The sequence below is a fragment of the Aegilops tauschii genome, chromosome 2, assembly GCF_002575655.3.
Source record: "Aegilops tauschii subsp. strangulata cultivar AL8/78 chromosome 2, Aet v6.0, whole genome shotgun sequence".
NCBI lineage: Eukaryota > Viridiplantae > Streptophyta > Magnoliopsida > Poales > Poaceae > Aegilops > Aegilops tauschii.
The window spans coordinates 476,453,558-476,462,187 of record NC_053036.3 but is presented as its reverse complement, the minus strand read 5'-3'; positions in this window follow the sequence as shown (position 1 = coordinate 476,462,187).

Sequence of the window (8,630 nt, the reverse complement as noted above, 5' to 3'; positions counted from 1 at the left end):
CCCGTGCCGCCTGCGGGGTTCCTCTAGTCGGATCCGACTGCATCGGGGACAGGCGGTACGAAGATAGAGTCCGACTCTGGAGACGGCTTGATGGACGGCTTGAGGAGGCGCTGGAGGGAGACGCCGGTCGGTATAGCCTGTCGGGTGGAGCCGTCCGTGCCAGGGCATCTGCTTGGTCGTTGTCGGCCCTTGGCATGTGAAGGAACTCGCACCCTTCGAAGTACCCACTGATCTGCTGGACGAGGAATCGATAGCTCGCCATGTTGGCGTCCTTGGCGTCCCAATCGCCAGACGACTGCTGGACCACCAAGTCTGAGTCGCCATAACACAGGATCCGGCGTATGCCGAGCTCTTTGGCTAGCCGGAGCCCATGTATGAGCGCCTCGTACTCGGCCACGTTGTTGGAGGCGGCGAATTGGATTTGCAGCGTGTATCTGAGTTTGTCGCCTTTGGGAGAGGTGAGGACGATGCCGGCTCCCAAGCCAGTGCGCATCTTGGACCCGTCGAAGTGCATCCGCCAATGGGTAGAGTCGGGAGCCGGCGGTAGGTACTGGGTCTCGGCCCAGTCGACGAGGAAGTCGGACAATGCTTGGGACTTGATGGCGGTGTGGGGCTGGTAGAAGATTGTGTATGGTGCCAATGCGATGGCCCATTTAGCCACTCGGACGGATGCATCCCGGCTGCCTATGATCTCGGCAAGCGGGGCGGTGCATACGACCATGATGGGATGCTCTTGGAAGTAGGGCTTCAGCTTCTTGGCAGCGAAGTACACCCCATAGCACATCTTCTGGTAGTGCGGGTAGTTTTGCTTTGAACTGGATAGTACTTCGCTTAGATAATACACTGGCCTCTGGACTAGCTGGGCTCGGCCTTCTTCCGGGCGCTGGACCACGACAACTGTACTAACCACTCGGCTAGTCGCGGCATTGTAGAGGAGCATGGGCTCCTTCTTAGTCGGTGCCGCCAGGACAGGTGGGGTGGTCAGCATCTTCTTCAGCTCATGGAAGGCTTGGTCGGCTTGGTCATTCCACTCGAAGTGAGTGGACTTCTTCATGAGTCGGTACAGGGGGAGAGCCTTCTCTCCTAGCCGGCTGATAAAGCGGTTTAGGGAGGCCAAGCACCCAGTGAACTTCTGCACATCTCGCAATTTGGTGGGAATCTCCATCCTCTCGATGGCCTTGATCTTCTCAGGGTTGCACTCGATGCCGCGTTCGGAGACCAGAAAGCCTTGCAGCTGGCCGGCTGGTACTCCGAACACGCATTTCTCGGGGTTGAGCTTGATTTGGAATCGGCGCAAGTTGGTGAATGTTTCTTTGAGGTCTTCCAGCAGGGTGCCGTGCTTCTCTGTCTTCACCACAATGTCGTCTACATAGACGTGGGCATTTCTGCCGAGTTGCTTGAGGAGGCATTTCTGCATGCAACGCTGAAAAGTGGCACCGGCATTCCTTAAGCCGAATGTCATAGTCAGGTAACAGAAAGCTCCAAATGGTGTGATGAAGGCAGTCTTCAGGCGGTCTGCTGGGTCCAACTTGATCTGATGGTACCCTGAGTAGGCATCCAAAAAACTCAACAGCTCGCATCCGGCTGTGGAGTCTATCACTTGGTCAATCCGTGGCAAAGCAAACGGATCCTTTGGGCAGGCCTTGTTGAGGCTGGTGTAGTCTATACACATGCGCCACTTGTTGTTCTTCTTCAATACCAGAACTGGGTTGGCAAGCCACTCTGGAAAAAATACTTCCATAATAAAGCCGGCGGCGAGGAGCTGGGCTATCTCTTCTCCTATGATTCTTCGCTTCTCTTCTGACAGTCGGCGAAGGGGCTGCTTGACCGGCTTCGCGTCGGCTCGGACGTGCAATTTGTGCTCGGCGAAATCCTTCGGGACACCCGGCATGTCCTTTGGGGACCATGCACAAATGTCTCGATTCTCACGGAGGAAGTCGACGAGCTCGCCTTCCTATTTACTGTCCAGGTTTGCCCCAATGACAGCAAACCTTTCCGGATTCTCCGGGTCCAGAGGTATCTTCTTTGTCTCCTTGGCCGGCTGGAAGGAGCCTTGTGCATCACAATCTTTGGGATTGGGGACAGGGCCGGCTGCTTGCCGGCCATGGCCACAACCCCCTCCAGCATCTTCTTCTCTTCCGCCACTACGAGGGACTCGGCCAGCCGGCTGCTGGCCATGGCGCACTCGATGGACTTCTTGTAGTCGCCGGCTACGGTGATGATCCCCTTTGAGCTCGGCATCTTCATCTTCAGGTAGGCGTAGTGGGGCACAGCCATGAACTTGGCCAGAGCAGGTCGGCCAAGCAAAGCATGCTAGGGGCTTTCCAGATCCACTACCTCAAACCAGATCGCTTCTCGGCGAAAATGATCCTTGTCTCCGAAGAGAACATCCATCTTGATCTTGCCGATCGGGGAACAAGACAAGCCGGGGACGATGCCATGTAACACTGTCCGGCTTGGCACAAGCTGCTTTGCCTTGATGTTCAGCTTCTCGATGGTATCGCGGTACAGTATATTGATACTGCTTCCGCCATCTATCAGGACGCGGGAGAATCGGGCAGCTCGCCTCTCCGTCGCGAGGGTGACATCCAAGACCAGTGCATAGGAGCCAGGGGATGGCATCACCTTTGGGTGGTGGCCTGGCTCCAGTTGATGGGCTTCTCGGACCAGTGCATGAACTCGGGGGCGCTAGAGGCGACCGCGTGGACCTCTTGATGCTGACGGCGCCGACTGCGCTTGTCTTCGGCTTGGCTTGTGAAGACGACGTAGGCGGCCTGCTCCTCAGGGAACTCATCTTGTATGGCTCCGACTGCCGGCCGAGCCGCCGGCTGCTGGGGGGCTGGAGGCGGCGGGCCGGGAGGCGGAGGCGGCACCAGCCCTTCGCCCTTGGAGATTCGCATGAGCCAGTGGCATTTTCGGGTTGTGTGGTTGGACGGCTTCGCGCCGCTGTGGAACTTGCAGGGGGCGTCGAGAGTCTGCTCGTAAGAGAAAGCCGGCTGCCAAGCCGGCCTGCCACCCTTCTTCTTGGGAGCGGGCCGCTCTTCGGGCTGCTCATCTTCAACTGTGGCCACCTGCCAACTGGTGGAAGGTGGCATGGGGGCCTTGCGCTTGTGATCGTTCTGGTAAGGGCGCCGATTGGAGTCGCCAGCCGGCGTCTTTGGAGCCGGAGCGAGCACCTTCCCAGAGGCGTCCACTCGGAGCTCGGTCTTCATCGAGGAGTCGGCCGTGGCGTACTTGTCCGCGATGATCAGCAGTTCGTCGAGGGTAGCCGGCTCGTCGCAGAGGAGTCGGTGCTTGAGGAGGGTGCCCTCTCGGCACCCGGCGGTGAAGTACTCGATGGCCTGAACCTCGTGCACTCCCTCGCAGGAGTTGTGGAGCTCGGCCCACCGCGTGAGGTAGTCGCGGGTCAACTCATTGGGCCCTTGGACGCACAAGGAGAGCTGGCGAGGTTTGGGAGGCCGCTTGTACGTGCTGGTGAAGTTGCGGACGAAGACTTCCGTGAAGTCCAGCCAGCTGTTGATGCTGTAGGGCTTGAGGCTGTTGAGCCAGGTGCGCGCCGTGCCTTGCAGCATGAGGGGGACGTACTTCACGGCCACGCGCCGATTGCCGTTGGCTATGCTGACAGCAGTGGAGCAGTCGATGAGCCAATCTTCCGGCTTGACAGAGCCGTTGTACTTGGGCGTGTCTCTGGGGAGCGAGAACCCTTTAGGGAAGGGCTCGTCGCGGATGCGGGGGCCAAAGCATGGCGGGCCGACATCGTCTTCTTCTTCTAACGCCAGGGATCGAGCAAGGCGGTCGATCCGGTGGCGGGCGTCGTTCTCGCCGACTCCTTCTCGGCGGCCTAGTCGGTCACCAAGAGTCGGATGCGTGATGGGCGGCGGGGTGAGACGTCTCTCCCTTCGAGGTGGGGGAGGAGGCGGATTTCCTTGGCGCTCCACCGCTCGAGGGCGGCCTTCCGCGTCGCGCTCGATGGTGATACAAGTCCGGCTGCGGCTAGCAGCCGACTCCTTGTCTTTCCTCTGGCGGGCGCCGCTCGCAGTCGGCGAGCGGGACGTCGCGGCGTGCTCCCGGCGCGGGGGATGACTATCAGCACGGGCGCCGGCTTCATGCCGTTCTGCAGCCGTGTCGATCAGTTGCTGGATCCGCCTTGTCATGTAGGGGAGCTCATCGGCTCCCAGCCCATTTAGCTCTTCAGCGGCCGCCTGGGCGGCTCGTAGATTCTCGAGCGGGGTGGCGTAGACGGGGCGATCTGCCCCCAGCATGCTGGCAATAGCCGCGCCGCGCTTCTGGACGAAGCCGGCTCGGCTCGGCCCGCTAGGCGGCGGCGTACCGAAGGCGGCGCGGTCCGACTTCGCGCTGGTGGGCCTCGGTGAGGCGTCTCATGGAGGCTATCTTCTGGCCTTCCGCGACGAGGGCGAGGCGGCGTGCCTCCAGGGTCTCGGCGTCGGCCGGGATGGGGACGAATAGGTCGTGCATCGCCGCTTGTAGGGCATCGTGGGCGTTCTCGCCCGAGTTGGCGACGTGGCTGATGACCAACACTTCGGTGACAGCGCTACTGCCGCTGTCAGCTCGAGGGAGTGGGTCTTCGAAAACCACCACGTCGGAGGGGTAGGCGTCGAGCGATGCCGTGTCGGAGTCGACAAGCATCGGGTCGGTGGAGCCGACCGACTCCAGTCTGCAGCAGGCTCGCTGGAGACGTGAAGCTGGTCGAGGAGGCTGACGAGGCGGCTCTCGGGGTAGTCCGTGCCCGTGTCAGACGCGGGCTCGTCGGAGATGCGAGTCTCGCCGAACAGATCGGCGAGGCAGCTCGCCGCGCAGGCGTCGCCGACGCCTTGCAGCGCGTCGAGGCAAACGCCGTTGGGCGCAGCAGGCTGGCTCCGCTCGCGGGGGAGGAAGAGGGTTCCCGTCCAGAACAGGTCTTCAGACGACGGTGCACCTGGCCCCACGGTGGGCGCCAAATGTCCGGTGGTAGGTGCGACATATGCCAACGGGTGGCTTATCATGGTGGGTGCGAGTAAGATGTCGCCGGTGCCTAGAAACGGGATGAGGCGAAGACATGCACGCCGGCGAATCTTACCCAGGTTCGGGGCTCTCCATGGAGATAACACCCCTAATCCTGCTCTGCGGGGTCTCCGCATGATCACTAGATCAGAACGAGTAGCTACAAATGCTCCTTGAGCTGTCGGGTTCAACGGAGAAGAAGAGCAAGGCTAGCTCTCACTTGCCTCTCTATATGGTGTGTGTAACTCTAAGAAGCCAACCAACCCTTTGCATGGGTGCCCCGGGGGGTTTATATAGGCCTACCCCCCAGGGGTACAATTGTAATCCGGCTGGGCACGGGTCCCAGTCGTCAGCGTCTGTGCTCGCCGGCTTCTCCGCCGGCTGTTGGGGCCCGCCGACTGGTGGGTCCCACCGGCTGCCGGCCTCTTGGTCGACAGACCGGCCCCACTGCCTAGGGGTCTTGTCGGCGGCTGCTTACTTTAGCCTCGTCCCTGATGACGAGGGCTTTGTCGAGGTAAGCGTGGCTACAGTGTGCCGCCTCGAGGGCTCTCACTGTAGCCTTACCTCGTCTTGTCTCCTTAATGTGGCACATGCTTCAAGGGAGGGGGGTAGCCGGCTTCTGGGGGCCGGCTACGCCCTTGGCCGACTGGGGGAGGCCGGGCCGCCTTCGCGCTTCTCTCTGGCTAAAGGGGCCCGCCGCCCGGGGGCCGTACAGGCGCCTGTCATGGATGACGTTGAGGCCAGCATGGCTACAGTGCCGAGCCGAACGGGAGATGGCCGGCCCGTACGGCATCCTGTGGCCATGCTTGCCTCGGGCTTCGGGGGTAGTGGGCCGCACTGTGGCCACGCCCCGTCTTGTCATCATTATGTGGGCGTAGTATTGGTGGGTGCGGTCTTGGCCGGCTTCTTGGAGTCGGCACTCTCTACAGCCGGCTTCCGGGAGTCGGCCATCTCGTAGCTATCTTGGGGGAGGTGGCCGAGGCTGGGTCACCTTCTGAGAGTCGGCTTCTGGGGTAGCCGACCGGGGGAAGGCGGCCCAGAGCTTTGAATGATTTGAAGGGTCAAATGGCCTGATAATTTTTGAAGAACCATGGGTAGTCGGTTAGGCTACCCGTGGCCATTTACTCCGACATTGAGGACAACTCCCAACCGTTCGACCGGTTGAACCCCTTTGTTCATGGTGTACGGGGCTAAAGCCGTGCTTCAGAGTGACTTGCTGCACAATGCACCCCGAGTGGAACTTTTTTCAGAAGCTAAGGTAGAGCAAGCACGCCAGGATGCCGTAGATCTTCTGGAGGAAGAGCGCGAGATGGCCTTGATCCGGTCGACCATTTATCAGCAAGACCTTCGTCGACTCCATGCCCGTAACGTCAAAGGTCGAGCATTTCAAGAAGGAGACCTTGTGCTCCGGGTGGATCAGCAACGGCCTCATAAGCTCGCCCTTGCTTGGGAAGGCCCCTTCATCGTCACCAAGGTGCTCCACAACGAGGCGTATCACCTTTCAACGTAGCCAAGATGTCAGGGGTTGGGTGCGACATATGCCAATGGATGGCTTATCATGGTGGGAGCGAGTAGAACGTTGCCGGTGCCTGGAAGCGGGATAAGGCGTAGACACGTACGCCGGAGAACTTTACACAGGTTTGGGGCTCTCCGTGGAGATAACACCCCTAGTCCTGCTCTGCGGGGTCTCCGCATGATCACTAAGGCACTAGTGATACAATGGTGCTCCTTGAGATGTTTGCTAGAGGTGGAAGAAAGCAAGGCTAGCTCTCTCCTTTCTCTATGGGTGAGTCTAGTTCTAACGGGTTGGGAACCCTTTGCATGGGTGCCCTGGGGGGTTTATATAGGCCTACCCCCCAGGGGTACATTGGTAATCTCGCCGGGTGTAGGACCCGGCTGTCAGTGCCTCTGATCTCCGGCTTCTCCGCTGGCTGCTGGGGCCCGCCGTCTGGTCTGGTACGGAGCCGACAGGCTGCTCCCGCCGCTTGCGGGTCTTGCCGGCTGCTGATCACTGTAGCCGTGATGCTAATGACGCAGGCTTGGTCGGGGGAGCGTGGCTACAGTCCCGCCGCCTGGTGGGAGATCACTGTAGCCACACCGCGTCTTATCTGGTTGATGGCGTGAGGGGCCCTGAGGAAGGAACGAGCTGCCTGCTGGGAGCTGGCCTCCCTCGGGTCCGACTGGCCAGGCTTCCGCCGTCTCCCGGGCTCCCGCTGCCTGGTAGGGCCCGCCGTCTTCAGGCCGTACCGACAGGCGGTCGTGGGAGCAGGGCTCCGCCTGACAGGGATGATGTCAGGGCGGGGTGACAACAGTGCCGCGCCGGGCGGAGATTTCCGCCTGTACGGAGCACTGTGGCCACGCCAGGCCCTGTATTTGGAAGGGGTGGGCTACACTGTAGCCACTCCCTGTCTTGTCTTTCTTGATGAGGGTGCAGACTTTGCGGGCACCACGGGCCGACTGCTAGGGGCCGGCTTCTCTGGAAGCCGCCCACTAGGAGTCGGCTTGTCTTGATGCAGGCTTCTGGAACTCGGCCATCTACGGGCAGCCGGCTATTCCTCCAGCCGGCCACTAGAAGGCAGCACTTCGTCTTGATGCCTTGAGGGGCGCAGCCAGCCCCGATGTCTTGGGAGGTTCAGGGACTCGGGTTAGCCTACCCGTGGCCCATTACTCCGACAGTAGTCCCCGGAGCTGGTGAGGTGCCGCGGCTGAGCAGCCGAGGAGCCTCAGGAATTTCCTTCTCCGAGTGCTTGGGGTGGAGCTTCGTCCGACTTCTGCCGAGCCCCCTGGCGGGAGTCGGCCTCGTCCAGCCTGACTTATCCAAAACTTTGAATGCGACGGCGGGAACCAGGCGGCGTGCTTGCTAAGCTTCCAGGCCGCCGCCCGTCGTGGGCATGCCACGTGGCGTCAGGCGGCCGGGCCGGTCTGCCAACCCACGCGCGCGATGTGACGCGCCTGCGGGTGGGGCCCGCCACTACCGGGCCTCGGCACGCGAGCGGATCCGCTGCGGCCGAGGTGGGGGGTTGAGTTTTCCCACGGAGTTACTGCGCGCAGTAACTCGCGCGATAAACGTGGGGGCGTGGGGTCGTGGGCGCAGTAAATCCCACGATCGCCCCCTCGGCTTCGCAGCCCGTAGGCCTATAAGTAGGGGGAGGAGAAGGAGCGGCGGAGCAAGCGCGCCCCTCCACCCCATTCTTGCCTCCTTCTTCCTTTCGCCATAGCACCTCCAAGCCACGCCGGGGCGCTGCCGCTGCTCGTCTCCGATGAGCTCGTCCGCCAACCCCACGCCCCCATGGCGCGCTCCGGAGCATGGGACGGCTCCGAAGTCCATGAAGACCACATGGACTTCCTCCGCCAGACGCGGCGGCTGCCTGGCAAAGAGGACGTGAAGGTCCGCCTTGCGCCGGAGAGGGAGATCTCGCCGGCGCCGGAGGAGGGCGAGCGGGTCGTCTCCGCTCGCACTGCCTGCGCGGCCGGCTCAATGCGGCGCTTTTATTGCGGTGCGGAGGCCGGCACCCGAAAATCCATTTCCTCCCATCACGCTGATCAAGTCGGTGAAGATGTGGCAGCGGTCATACTTCTACGTGAAGAGCGTCTTCCTGGAGGGCGACTGGGTCAACTTGCCGGCTTAC